Here is a 15,366-nt window from a genome sequence, read left to right on the forward strand (position 1 = left end):
ACATGCAAAATACCTCAACAAGGTCTATGTTTACTGTAAGTTAAACTTGTATTTTGGATTGCTGGGTTAAATAAACATATTATTGAAAACTAACAATCCCTATTTCATTTTATTTTTTTTAAACATGACCAGCAGGAAATTTAAAATTATGTATATGGCCTGCATTATATTTTGTATTTCTCTTTGACTATATGTGTGTATATATATATATATATATATATATATATATATATATATATTTATTTTAGGGTCTGTATGTCTGTACTTGCATTCAGAATCATTAAACTCCTACAGTGGGCATATATGTTTTTGTAACAAATAATAATATGAAATTTTGTACTTTTTTTTTTTAAAGATTGTATTTATTTATTTGACACAGAGAGAGCATGCACAGATAAGGGGAGTGGGAGAAAAAAATCAAAAAAATTTTTTTTGAAAAAAAATTTTTTTTTTTAATTTAAAAATCAAAACCCTGAGCAGGGAGCCCGATGCAGGGCTCCATCCCAGGACCCCGGGATCATGACCTGAGCTGAAGGCAGACACTTAACTGACTGAGCTACCCAGGCACCCCTAAAATTTTGTACTTATAATGACATAGAAAATCTTTATAGTTACATTTTAAGAGCTCATCCAGAATGCAGAATGATAGGGACTGAAGAATTAGGCATGATTATATTTGTAGGGTTTTTTTTTTGGGGGGGCATACCCAGTATGCCTCTGTTTACCTTTAGAAGGGTGACAATTCAAACTGTTTTCTCTCCTTGAGTCATAGCCAGTGGTGCACTGATAAATGTGTAACAACGGTCTCTCTGGAATTAAAGAGAGAGAAAGAGAGAGACAGAGAGAGGACCATGATTGGTATCATTTACCGGTTTCCATGGTGTAAAAACCTCCACCAAGGCTGATTTTAAGTCACCGAGTCACCGACCCTGGATTCCCTGAAGTCAATGAATGTGGATTTGCAAGCCAGTACAGACGACCCAGCACACCAGCAGCTGGGGAAGTGAATGATGCTATCTGGGCTCCATGTAGGTAAGAGGTCCAAAGATGAGGCAATCTGCTGACATTGACAGAAGATGTAAGAGACAGTACCACTGAGTGAACCCTGGACACTTGATTTCATTTGATGCCATCTGTTCCACTGTTAGCTGACCATATTTAGTTAATGATCACTGACAGACACTTTCCCAAGTCTTTAGAAATTAACATCAGCCTCTACCATAAATGCCATCCTTGATCTTCATGTACAGAGAGAGTGAGCTTGGGGTTCAGAGCATGTATTGGGGAGTCGGAGAGAGCTAGGTTCAAATCCTAGTTTTACCAAGCCTGTTTACTTTTCCTTAATATGAGAGTAAGAATATTATTACCTTTTTCATAGGAAAATCAAAAGGACATTAAATGAGATGATTTATTCAAAACACTTAGCATGCCCTCTGCATCTATCCAATAAATACGTTATTAGACTCTTTCTGATATCAGTAATAAGTAGATGATGTTTTATAATATTCCTGTGGGGTGGACAGGGAGGGGAGCCCTCATTTATATACCATGACATGGAAGCCTAGGGAGGTAGTAAAGCAATCAGCAAATGTGTTCTTGGGTAGCCACAACATGTAAGTAAGACTCCCTTCTTCAATCATGCACTTATATCACATAGGGGTCCCAGGAAAAGAAATAATCATCATAATGTAATGTGTGTGTCTCCTAGGCTAAGGCAGGAAGGTTACTCAGTTTTGCTTAGGTGTATGGGCAATTATGCACCTTCGAAACAGAGGCCCGATTGTAGGAAATAATCTAGAGGCTGACTTCACCTGTCATGATGATCCCATCTGCTTTAAGAAAAGGCTACGCTGTTGTTCCTGGGTCCAGATCATTTACTTTGTGAATCATGGATTTCTAGAGCTGAAAGCTGCGAAGATGAAATCCAGTGATAAGATGCTTGGCTTGAAGCTAGGACTCTCCCTGTGAGAATACAAAAGGCAGCTGGAATATAGGAATTTAGGTCTTCACCTCTTCCTTTCTGGAGAAGTTAAAAAACAAAAACTGACTTTTTGGCACTAAATTCTCAGTACTGCTCCCATTTTGGTGTGCACGGGTGTGTATTCTGCTGGGAGTGGTCATTTTTGGCACATGGGGCATTCTGTGGGAGTTCAGTAGGACTCAGTGGCACTCTGCAGTACCCCCGGGAGCAACCATCCTCGTGGCCGGCCACCAGACCCACCCAGCCTGATTCGCACGGCGTGCCCACCGATTCACAAGGCAAGAGTGATGATCCCGTGAAAGAGAAGTCAATAGCATCGGTGCTTCTTTGAACAGTGTGTTCCTCTTAACTGCATGCTTCACATCACGGCACCAACCAAGTCTTTTTTTTTTTTTCCCAAAACAGAATGTGAAAAAGCAAACCTCTTACTGAATTTCTGCTGTTTCTCTTTCTCAAGTGGCTCTTTTTAAAATCTATTTTTTAATTACTGTGATAAATCATATAGAACATGGGGAATATGCCTTAACCAAAGTCAAAGACATTGGAGTTTCTTTCAAACTCTCAGATGGAAGCTGGCTTTGTTCTCCCTCATTTAATAGGAAATACATAAACTGTTGAAGACATGATCTCATAGAATGAAGTCTCCAAACACCAATGTTATTATCTCGATGAGATGGTAATCTGACAATGCTTAGGACAATAACTCACAGCGCTAAAAGGAGCTACTAGCAGGCACGGATAACATACAGAGCAAGGACTGGGAGAAACTCTTCTTTCCTTTTATCAAGTCCAAAATGAACTTGTTCTTGTAAGGTAAACAAGTTGAGAAACCAAGAGTGAGGCAATGTGATCTTCTGGATGAAACATTTCTAGAGAGGGAGTCAGCCACCCCGTGCCCGGGTGCCAGCCTGCCCAACACAGCCGGACTCGGTAACTCGGGCAATCGCTTATCACTGTAGGCCTCAGTTGCCCCATCTGCACCCCATCCCATGATGATTTTGTGATAAGGCGAATCCCATGCTGTGAGGTATAATGAAAGCGGCCATTCACTGAGGATGCCCCCTTCCTGGACGCTGCCAAGTGCCTGTCCTTCTTTTCTTCCAGCTGTGAGCAACCAGGTGCAAGAGGGGGTCTCACTCATTCTCTCACTCACTGAATCCCACCAAGCAGCCTTGGGCCTGACCCAGGGTAGACGCCTACTCTAAAATCTGCCCGATGAATACGGACCCAGGGTAGACGCCTACTTTAAAATCTGCCCGATGAATATGTCGGCCAGGGTCTTACTACTCCCCTTGAAGTTTACACAGACCCTGCAAAAGACACCCTCATTTCAAACTGAAAAGTAAAAGCATAGAGGAACTTTGAGGGGTTAAGCGAATCCCCCAGACAGTTAACTGTGTTTGACATCTCCAAGGCCTGCCTTCCCCTTCCCATGCTTCGTCACACATGTGAAACTAGGCTAAGCATGTGATTAGGGGGATACCAGCGAGGCAGAAAAAGCTAGAGACAGTAAGAAAAAGAGAAGGAGTAAGGTTTACATTTGAGTTACGGACAGGGGCAGACACCACAGCTTTTTGGCGCTCTGGACCTGTCAAGCACAGGCATAATTCATAAATGCTGACACAGCAGTTTCTTTAGGAGTATCGCTCAAGGGATCTAAGATTCATCTCTAGGCCTCAGAGTCTCTAAGAGCACCTGGTCAACTTTCGGGTACATTACTTAAGAGCTATAAAGTATGCTCTTTCCATGACATGGGGAAAGTGTTTCCCCTTCCCCCACTTCCTCTAAGCCTATATGTATAAAGAGAAAGAAGTCTATTTGGCCAGACTGACTGGCTGCCAAATAGATAGTGGACATTGGGCAGATCAATGTTACATCTCAGCTCCAGGAAGTGTACATGGAGCCATTTCACTTTTCGAGACCACGGGAGGTGTCACGGCTTGGACTTGGACTGCTCCTTATTAAAAGCTTGAATAGAAAATGCCCTCTTGAACAGTGCTGTGTCACAGAAATATAATGTGAGAAGCAAGGGCCAGCCATGTATGTACTTTTAAATTTCCTAGGAACCATATTAAGAAAGAAATACAGGGGCGTCTGGGTGGCTCAGTGGGTTGAGCCTCTGCCTTCAGCTCAGGTCATGATCTCAGGGTCCTTGGATGGAACCCCGCGTCAGGCGGGGAGCCTGCTTCCCCCTCTCTCTCTGACTGCCTCTATGTCTACTTGTGATCTCTCTCTCTCTGTCAAATAAACAAATAAAATCTTAAAAAAAAAAAGAAATACATAAAATTTATTTTAATTGTATATCTTATTCAACCCAATATTATCCAAAATATGATCATTTCCTCCTACAGGTGATATGAAAGGTATTGAAGTATTTTACACTCCTTTGTTCATACGGAATCTTCGAACCTAGTGTGTATTTCACGCAGCACGTCACAACAGGCGCTAGCCAGACTTTAAGTGTTCCAGAGTCACATGCAGCCAGATGGAGACCACATGGAAGCATGCAACCCTGGGACATGGAGACACTGTGGATGTCCACGCGGCCAGCTCCCTGGCGGGGACAGACTGTATCCATGTTTGTTACTGCTTGTGAGCAGCTTCTGAGAAGGGACCTTTAAACAGTTATTTTGCAAGGTCTAATTCTTCAAGTCCTGGAAATAAATAGTCTTGCTACCCTCCCTTGCTGCTTGTGACACTCTCACATTCCTTTTGCATGTAATTACTGAGCACTGAAACCTACATCGAGTTAAATCATAAACTTTTTGTTTGGGGCACAAAGCTGGCACAGAGCACCAGCGCTGTCCCTAGTTATGAGACTTTAAGCAAATCATTTCTCACCCTTAGGCTCGGCCTCCTTATCTCCAAAACAGAAAGTTTGGAGCATATCAATAGTTCTCAGGCTTGACTGCAAATTAGAACCATGTGGGGAACTTAAAAAAACATGACCTATGGTTTATAGATAAATTAGAATCTCTGTGGTAGGGCCCGAGTATTAATCCTTTAACATTTGTTATGTGATTCCAAAGTGCAGTTAGGGCTGAGAATCACTGACCTAGTCCAAAGCAAATGTACGATGATTTTTCAGTTTGTGAAACAGTGCTCAGACGCCCCAGGGAGCCTTCCTCAGCTGAGTGGAGGGAGAGGGGGAAAAAAAAATCAATCTTTCCTATTTAGTTAACCCATAAGTGTAATTTTTGCAATAGAGGACTTTCTTTGCCAAGTGGCTGAAATACTAAATATAAAGGTAGAAAAAGAACATATTACCCCATGAAATGGCAAGATAAAAAGAATACACATGATGGATGAAATCAGCCATTCACAGATAAGATCACTCAAGGAATGACAAAACATTATTTCAAAGTGTTAATCACGAGGTCCCCTCAAAATGAGCACCCCTGATTTTTCAAACACTAAGTTAGGTACTTCTCGGAAGGAACTCTGCAAATGTAATTAAGGTTCCTAATCAACTGATTTTAAAATAGGGAGATTACCCTCGATTACTGAGGTGAGTCTATGTAATTAGCCTATAAAAGCAGAAGTAATCAGGGAGATGTGGCAAAAGAGGAAGTCAGAGAGATGAGAAATCTGAGAGGATTTGATGTGCTGTTGCTGGAGGGGGCGCCACAGAAAGCCTGAGAGGCACTGCAGGTGGACTCTGGGAGCAAAGACTGGCTCCTCCCGGACAGCGAGCTAGGAAACAGAGAAGACAGTCCTCCGACATCAAGGAATGAAATGGGTTAGCAACCTCAAGAAGCCTGGAAGCAAATTCATCCCCAGAGCCTTCAGAAGGTAATAAAGCCCTAAAAAATATTTTGATTTCAGCATTCACTAAGCAGAGAATGCAGCAGAGCCATGCACACTGGATCCGTGCATCTTACCTCAGAACTGTGAGGTAACAAATATGTGTTGTCACAAACCAATATATTTATGATAATTGGTCAGGGAAGCAAAAGAAAACTAATACAATCTCTAAAAGTCCACAACAGAGTCCAAGGTTGACTTCCTAAACATTAATCAGGAAGATTATTATCAAGTCACCATTGAGACATGTCCAACTGGAGAAGGGCTTTTTAACAGAGCATAGAAATTTGTGACTTGACATCAAGACAGTATGGTACTGGCACAAAAGAGACACAGAGATCAATGGAACAGAATAGAAAATCCAGAAATGGACCCACATCTGTATGGCCAATTAATCTTTAACAAAACAGAAAAGAATATCCAGTGGAAAAAATAGTCTCTTCAACAAATTCTGTTGGAAAAAACTGGACAGCCACATGCAGAAGAATGAAACTAGACCACTTCCTCACACCATAGACAAAAATAAATACAAAATGGATGAAAGACCTAAATGTGACACAGGAAATCATTAAACACGGGCAGCAACCTCTGTGACCTCGGCAGCAGCAACTTCTTGTTAGACATGTCTCCAATGACAAGGAAAACAAAAGCAAAAATGAACTATTGTGATTTCATCAAGATAAAAAGTTTCTGCACAGAAAAGGAAACAATTAATAAAACTAAAAGACAGCCTACAGAATGGGAGAAGATATTTATAAATGACATATCTGATAAAGGGTTAGTATCCAAAATCTATAAAGAACTTACCAAACTCAACACCCAAAACACAAATAATCCAGTTGAGAAATGGGCAGAAGACATGAATAGACATTTCTCCAAAGAAGTCATCTAGATGACTAATGGGCATATGAAAAGATGCTCAACATCACTCATCATCAGGGAAATACAAATCAAAACCATGATGAGATACCACCTCATTCCCATCAGAATGGCTAAAATGAACAAGACAGAGGCAGAGAAAAGGGAACCCTCTTATACTGTTGGTGGGAATGCAAACTTGTGCAGCCACTCTGGAAAACAGTATGGAGGTTCCTTAAAATATTAAAAATAGAACTACCCTATGACCCAGCAATTGCACTACTATGTATTTACTCAAAGGATATAAAAACACAGATTCAAAGGGATACAGGAACCCCAATGTTTATAGCAGCATTATCAAGCAGAGGCAAACTATGGAAAAAGCCCGTGTCTATCAACTGATGAATGGATAAAGAAGATGTGATACACACACACACACCCCACACACATAGGACTATTACCTAGTCATGAAAAGGAACAAACTCTTGCTATTTGCAACAACATGGGTAGAACTAGAGTGTATTATAATAAGCAAAATAAGCCATCCAGAGAAAGACAAATACCATATAATCTCACTCATATGTAGAATTTAGGGAACAAAACAAATGAACATATGGGAAGGGAAAAAAAGAGAGAGAGGGAAGCAAACCAGAAGAGATTCTTAATGATAGAGAATAAAGTAAGGGTTGATGGAGAGAGGTGGGTGGGGGTGGGCTAGATGAGGTATGGGGTTTAAGAGGGCACTTGTGTTCACTGGGTGTTATATTTAAGTGACGAAACACTAAATTCTAATCTGAAACCAGTATTATGCTATATGTTAACTAACTCAAATTTAAATAAAAATCTGGGGAAAAAATAATTATAGGCAAAAAAAAAAAATTGTGACTTGAGAGGCAATCTAGTCCAATCAACTAATGATGGATAAGGGATGCTAAAAAAAATTTAACTACCCCTGGCCAAGACTGCTTTAATCAGCCCATAAGAACGTCACAGTACAGGGGCGCCTGGGTGGCTCAGTGGGTTAAAGCCTCTGCCTTCAGCTCAGGTCATGAACCCAGTGTCCTGGGATCGAGCCCCGCATCGGGCTCGCTGCTCAGTGGGGAGCCTGCTTCCTCCTCTCTCTCTGCCTGCCTCTCTGCCTACTTGTGATCTGTCTGTCAAGTAAATAAATAAAATCTTTAAAAAAAAAAAAAAAAAAAGAACGTCACAGTACAGAAACACCTACAATAATCTCTCCGAGTTTGGTGATGTTCTCACCTGAAGTCATTCTAAAAAACTAATACAATAACCAGCTGAAATGAAATTGCTTGACAGTGGAAATGGAGAATCAATGAATGAATAGGTATTCTGGTATATTGGCTCATCTCCTAAGTTTGGCTGGTATAAACTGGGCCCCTAGAGTCTGATCACCTCTCAGTCAACTGATGCAACTTATTTTTTGAACACATAAACCTGGACGTGAGATGATCTCAAGGAAAGTGAGAAAGACTGAGAGAGCCTGTCTTAATCAGTTTGCTGGTCTCGCTTCTCATCTCAACCTCAGATCTAACCAGGGAATTAAAGAACAGATGATGTGTCAATGAGAAGGTAAACAAAGACCAGGGTAAAACTGTACAACAGAATTGAATGTGGGAAGAGAAGGACAAGCAGCATGTGTTTTATGGAGGAAAAGGTGGTGTGGAAGGGGGAAGTAGAGTCTATTTTTGTAACATGTCCTCATATCTAACATCTTGCCTCAGGAGAGCTTATTTTAATCCTTTGAATTAAACATTCAACTTCCAGGAGCCTTCTGTTTACTACCCGATGGGACCACCACAGCGTAACTCAGGAAACGAAGTTCAATGGCCTGGCCGTGTTTCTCCTCAATCATTCGGCTGGTGGATGATGCCTGGAACGAGCAGGCTAAGCCAAACTGTGAACCATTTCCCAGAGACTGTCCACCTACCACAACATCAAAGAAACAAACACCTCAGTACCTTTTACTGTAATCTGTTGCGGAAATTTCAATGATTTCACATCTTGTAGAACAGCAATACAACATTCATCTTTCAAACTGAGAAGGAATTCAGATGAATGTTACCAATGAAAACTTTACTTCCCAATGAGGAAGGAAAGTTCCGGGGAATCCCCAGGGCGGCAGTTTACATGGTGCCTCATGTGAACACTGAAGAACTAGAGAGGAGCAGGTTTCTCAGGCACAGGGAATGATACCTTAGGGTGCCCGTAAGCAACTAAAGTATCTGCTGTCCGAAGTGAAGTCAGAGTCTCCTACCTGCCCCCAATCCGAGCCTCAAGAACACACAGCCTCATTCTTCACAGTTCTTTATCTTGCTTGATAAAAGGAGGGTTTTGCAGCTACCTGAACTAGACGCTTTGGTTACACCATCCCTTCTCACAGGTAACTTGAGGCTGTGAGAGAGTGATTCTGCCTCAGAATTCTCTGTGGAACACAGCCCCTCAGGCCTTAATCCCCAATCTTAACCCCACTGCCTCTTCTCTGCCTTTTCTTTCTTTTCTTTTCTTTTTTTTTTCACTTGAAACAGCCTCCCTCATAGTGTATCTTCCCTTACTTTCAAGGCTGCTGCCAGACAAATCACAAATCCACTTACACTTAAAAATGTGCTCCAACATCCTCGCCTCCCCTGAAACGTAAGCGTTCACCCTCCTGTGCCTCCACACTTCTGCCATAAATCATGTCACAGTATCGACATCACAAGAGGACGAATGATTTGTGGAATAAATGAGTTTTCAGCCTTTTAATCAAAGTTCACAAGAACGGCACACTGACCAACAGTCCGGCTGATATTCCGGAAATGGAAGCTGGATTTTCGTATGGTTTCCTCCGGGCTCTACAGCAAGAAGTGTTTAAATTTCCTTTTTCATTCAGACCGTATTACACTAATTTGGTTAAAATCTGTCGGAGAAGGTGGGGTTGAAGGTGGAATATGGTGAATTTCCTGGTCACGGCTTGGCGTGTCTTAATGCTTAGCTTCTCAGTCTTGCTGCTTTCACTTACATACGATGGCAAAACCCTCCCCAAATCAGTTATATTCTCTCCTGCTCTCTCTCTCTCTCACACACACACATACACATGCACACACACACCCCTGGTACCAAAAGAGTAGATGAAAGGACACAACTCATTGCCTCACAGAACAATCCCCACCCGGATCGAACTTTGCCCAGAACTTCTTTGAGTTCTGCCAACTGCAGGGAAGGCCAGGCTGGGCTGGAGCCCCGTGGGACCCATCACACCATCAGCACAGAGCCAGCCAGCCGGACCAGAGGCGAAGGCAGCCAAACGTTAGAATTTGACAAAGACTATGAGTTGGACAGGCTGAAGAGAATGACTGGTGTATCCACCTCTTACCCCATGGCCTCTCTCAGGAGCGCCGGAATGACAGCTCTCGGAGGCAGAGGCGTCCATCCGCTGTTTCCACTCACAGTGCACGGAAGCCTCCCAAGTGCCCGGGCTGTAGACTTTGAATATTTGTTAAATCCAGGATGAATGAATTCCAAAACCTTAGTGCCCATTGGAAATCTTAACATGTTAACTGTAAATGTTTAACCATAGTATCAGCGGTGCAAAGCAGTAGACTAGAAAATGGTCAGTACTGCCTACATACTAACTGGATATTTATCTCATGAATAGGATATTTTGGTTGACTGGACAGGAGGATGCAACACTTGGATCACGTGTTTTTTTTCTTTTTAATTAGCTTCTAATAAAGGGAAGTAGGTGTTTCTATAAAAAAATCACGAGTCGACAAAAGGAGAAAAACATTAAACATTTAGTGAATGATGTACACAGCACAAGAAACAAAACGACTGCTTTCTCATTCTAGAGCTTTCCGTATTTTTTGCTGCTCCTCACATGGTTAGAGCAATCCCGATGACTGTCAGCACTGAGGGTGGGCTGAGTCATGGTAAACACAAGGCTAGGTGACCAACATTCCTGTGTGAGGCCAACAGCCCTGGCCATACTCTCCACATAGGAAGGCTGCTCCTGATTTACTGCCACAGCCAGAATCAGCAAGACCTTTTGTTGGTTAAGGCCCCCTTTGCCCGGCTGGCTTTCCTGTGACATGTCACCCACACAAAGCCCTGGAATAGAAGAAACCCTCACCGGGGAACATTCATTTGAATAGGTTCATTAACAGTGACTAGATAGGAGTCTCCCTGATTGTGAGGTGGAGTTTAATTTATTTTGAAATCCTATTTGGACAAGCAAAAACAGCCTGATCGAGGTCTCTAAAGCACATTTCCGAAGCTGAATTCAGGGCTCCAGAAACACTTCATTCCTCAACCTGGTGCTTCGGCGGCATGTGTGCCACAGGCCAGAATCCCAGGAGCCCCCTGGCTGTCCACTGCCCTGGCCCCCATTACAATCTGTCAGCATGACCTCTTCAGCAACCTTTGAATCCATTTCACCCCCTTTATCCTCTTACTGCTATCCCCAAGTCCCAGCCATTTCGTCTCACTTGGACTGGAATGTCATCTTAGCACCCACGAAGCTCCCTCCAATCTATTTTTCACACAAAAATTGTGTTTTGAGACACAATTACGATTACGACACCCTTCTGAATAAAACTCAAATGACTTCCCTTGTCCACAGGATTCATTCCACAGTCTATAAGGTGATCTCATAGTTACTAGTTGTGCTCAACAGTCACTCACTCTTTCAATTAGTAACAGAATCCAGTGCAAGAAGACAGGTCACAGCCAAGCTTGCAGCGAATTCTGGTCACGTGACTCAGTTCTGGCTGGAAGGATGTGAGCGGGAGTGGCCAGCGCTTCCTTCAGGGAAACACAGTCCCCTCTGCTTCCCCTTCTCCACTCTGCTGGCTTGGATATGGATGTGCTGGGTCACCAAATACACACATGAGAGCTACCTAGATCTGGGGAACACTTCTGGAACTCACTGTGAAGCTGGATCACAGATAATGTGGGTTTGAACACTGGCCAAGGATCAACTAGCTAGTGGTTTTCTGACCAGCTCATGTTCACCTATTTTTTTTAGGTTCAACTGTTAGAGTAGAGTTGGAAAGAGTAATCACACAGGACTTGTATCAAAACACAAGCTGGAATTTTATCCTTAATAGCTACAAAGAAAGAAAATTTACATGAATGCTTAACATTCTGATAGGGCTTTTTTACAAGTCTGAAGAACTAGGCCCTCCTTTTTTCCCCCTCTTTTCTTTTAAGTGAGTTATAAATCTTATTAGTGTGCTGGAACCAGAAGCATTTTTATACTTTAGAACTTGTGAATGGTTTTATCTGGGGAGTGATTAAGGCCATCTAAATGGCCATCCCAGCCAGACCAAAATATTTTGATCTAATAAGAAAACAGGGGAGGAGCGTCTGGGTGGCTCAGTGGGTTAAAGCCTCTGTCTTCAGCTCAGGTCATGATCTCAGGGTCCTGGGATCAAGCCCCGCATTGGGCTCTCTTGCTTGGCGGGGAGTCTGCTTCCTCCTCTCTCTCTGCCTGCCTCTCTGCCTACCTGTGATCTCTCTCTGTGTTAAATAAATAAATAAAATCTTAAAAAAAAAGAAAAGAAAAGAAAAGAAAACAGGGGATACTCTATCCCACACTATCCCACACTATCCCAAACCAAATTTTCATACCACAAGTTAATAAAAAGAGATAATAAATACTGGTTATACAAAGAAGAGCAGGGAAGGGTAGGAAATTAGGAAAAGGAGGCTGGCCTATTAGTGGGTTATATTTTTCCAAGTTTTGGCACCTCCCCCAAACCAAACTGTACACTGAATTCTGAAATGGTGCTACTGGGACAAGCATTAGGCTTTCTGCTTCCAACACAATTTTATTCACAGACACTTCATATTTGTACCAAGAAGGTGAGCTAAATCAAGAGTAGGAGTACACGAGGCTGGTGTGCACAATGACTGTTTTCCCCGAAGCCAACTTTATTCTTCTGATTATAAATGCACAATATTTCTTTCCAATAGAATATCTAAAGACAGTTGAAAACAAACCCTATACAAAAAGCTGTCTCTGTTTTTGTTTTTTCTTTTTTCCATTTAATGTTAGTGTCTTTTAAGTAGGTAATACAGGTTTTAGCAATTCTGTGTGGATTCAAATGAAATCAACCTGCCTTAGCTAATATGCACTGATTAGATTGAGAAGAAGGTCCTAATACCAATGGCTGACCAACAGGAAATACCTGACATTAAATGTTGGGGGACCTGAACAGATTTTATCAGCTTGGAGAAGCTGAACTAAGAGGATAAGGAGCTTGAGGACATTATAAAAGAACCCATGAAGGGACCATGATGTATTGAGAGATACCCGAGAATGGCTATGCACAGCAAAAGAGATCTGATGCCATTACAGTAAATCCCCACTACATACAGTAAATCCCCACTACTCTTACTTCCTGGCTAAAGGAGCATAATACCCCCTGCCCAGCCCCCCCCCAAATATCCCACAAAAACTGTGAATATAAAATTTAACGGCTGCACTAACTAATACTCCCTCATATTCCTATTACTGGCCATTCAATTCAGTGTTTTTCAAACTATGAGTCGCGACCCATTACACTGCAGGATCATTTTAGTGGGTCAAACCCAGCTTTGTTTGCAGGCTTATTTAAACAAATAGAATGATGCTATAGGGTTGAATGTTCATACCCCCTGCTCCAATTCGTATGCTAAAACCTTGTCCTCAGGATGATATTGGGAGGTGGGGCCTTGCAGGAGGTGATCAGGTAACGAATGGGGTTAGTGCCCTTACAAAACTGGCCCCACAGCTTCCAATCTGTGAGGACCCAGTGAAAATGGCTGTCCATAAGCCAGGAAGTGGGTCTTCACTAAACATAGCATCTATTGACCTTGATCTTAGATTTCCTTGATCTTAGATGCCTCAGCCTCCAGAACTGTGAGAAGTAAATTTCTGTTGTTTATAAACCACTCAGTCTATGGGATTTCTGTTCTAGCAGGCAGAACAAGATGAATGAGGATGAGAGGGGAGGGGACTAAGACAGTTTCTTCACATGGAACTTTGTGTTGCCCAACATGGCACTGGAGGCTTACACTTTCAACTTCCTTCTCTATGCCAACAACTGCAATGGTAGGTTTATTTATTTATTTTTTAAACTAAGACAGTAGTACTGGGAAATGTGAAAAAGTAATTATAAGTCATGGAGGGCAGAGTGAGGAGTTCCAAGACATGTATGATGGGAGATCCAGAAGGAGAGAATTTAATTCAACTGCAAGAATCAGTTTTGGAAAAGGTTATTCTTGATGATTTCATGAAGTTAAAAGAATAGAATGAGTTTTTGGATTCAAACCCCACAGTCATTATTGAGGATTATAAATAAAAATAAATCCACAATAGGGCATCAGGATAAAGAAAAACTCTTTAAAGGGACTTCAAATAAGAGGCAGATTATCCACCAAGGAATTCAAACAGACCTGCACCAGATTTTCCCTCACCAACAGCAAATGCCAAAATATAAATGAAAACCCTTCGGTGTTAGGGAAATAATCATCTGTTTAGAATTTGATATCTGGCTAAACTATCAGTAAATCTTGTGTTGGGTTGGGAATGGGGGGGCATATAAAAACAGAGTTTACTATCTAATGATTCTAACTTTTTTGTTTGTTTGTTTTTAAGAGAGAGAGTGAGTGAGCATGAGTAGGGCTGGGGGAAAAGGGGCAGAGGGAGAGGGAGACAATCTCTACAGGCTCCATGTTCAGCATGGAGTGAGTGATGGGGCTCGATCTCATGACCCAAGCTGAAATCAAGACTCAGACACTTAACTGACTGAGGCACCAAGGTACATCAAGATTCTAATTTAAATAGTGACTAAAGGAACTATTTTTGCGAGAAGATGCAAATCATTTAAAATACACACCGAAAGTCTTCTTAAAAAAATTCTCTCCCGGGGCACCTGGGTGCCTCCGTGGGTTAAAGCCTCTGCCTTCAGCTCAGGTCATGATCCCAGGGTCCTAGGATTGAGCCCTGCATCAGGCTCTCTGCTCAGCAGGGAGCCTGCTTCCCCCCATACCCCTCCTGCCTCTCTGCCTACTTGTGGTCTCTGTCTGTCAAATTAAAAAAAAAAAAAAAAACTATCGCCCAACTATTCCAGTTATTATCCCTGTAATTATTAATCCATTTCTCTGCTCCCCATTTAAAGCAAACCTTCTCAAAGGAATTGCATTAGACTCTTATTTTCAATTCCTCTTGTCCACCCTCCTAAACCCATGCAAACCAGGCCTTAACCTCTACCACCTGATGAAATAACTTTTGTCCTGGCCACTAATGACTTCACATTGCTAAATCTAGTGGTTACTTCTTAATCATCTCATTTGAGTTATTAACATACAACATAGTGGATGGCTCTTTGAAACACTACCTTAATTTGGTATTTGGACACTATTCTCCATTGATTCTCCCACCCCACTGGATGTTCCCTCTTGGTTTACTTTGCTGTGGCCTCTTCATTTTTGGTACCACATAACACTGAGATACTGCCCCCCTCCCTGTTTTCACTACCTACACTTACTCCCTAGGTGATTTCATAAAGTAATATGTCATTAATATCATCTATATAATTACATTCTCCAAAGACATAACTTTAATATAAACTACAGGCTCATAATCCAACTGACTAAATAATCCCTTTGGGTGTTTGACAGGAATCTCAAATTTAGAAATCTATAACTAAACTTTTGATTTAACCCTCTTAACCTGCTCACTC

The 15,366-nt window shown here is 41.9% G+C and overlaps 1 protein-coding gene across 2 annotated transcripts in view; it reads right to left on the bottom strand.

The window, feature by feature from the left end:
• Window positions 1–15,366, bottom strand: part of GHR (growth hormone receptor) — a 258,493-nt gene that overhangs the window by 144,576 nt on the left and 98,551 nt on the right. The window contains exon 1 of one of the 2 annotated variants that reach the window (XM_044232377.1): window positions 10,014–10,028. The exons of the other annotated variant lie outside the window; for it this stretch is intronic. The gene's annotated coding sequence lies outside the window, so the exon portion shown is untranslated. Of the gene's footprint in view, window positions 1–10,013; window positions 10,029–15,366 lie in introns of those variants that run through there. 2 annotated transcript variants of the gene reach the window in all.

This window comes from Neovison vison, chromosome 1 (assembly GCF_020171115.1).
Source record: "Neovison vison isolate M4711 chromosome 1, ASM_NN_V1, whole genome shotgun sequence".
NCBI lineage: Eukaryota > Metazoa > Chordata > Mammalia > Carnivora > Mustelidae > Neogale > Neogale vison.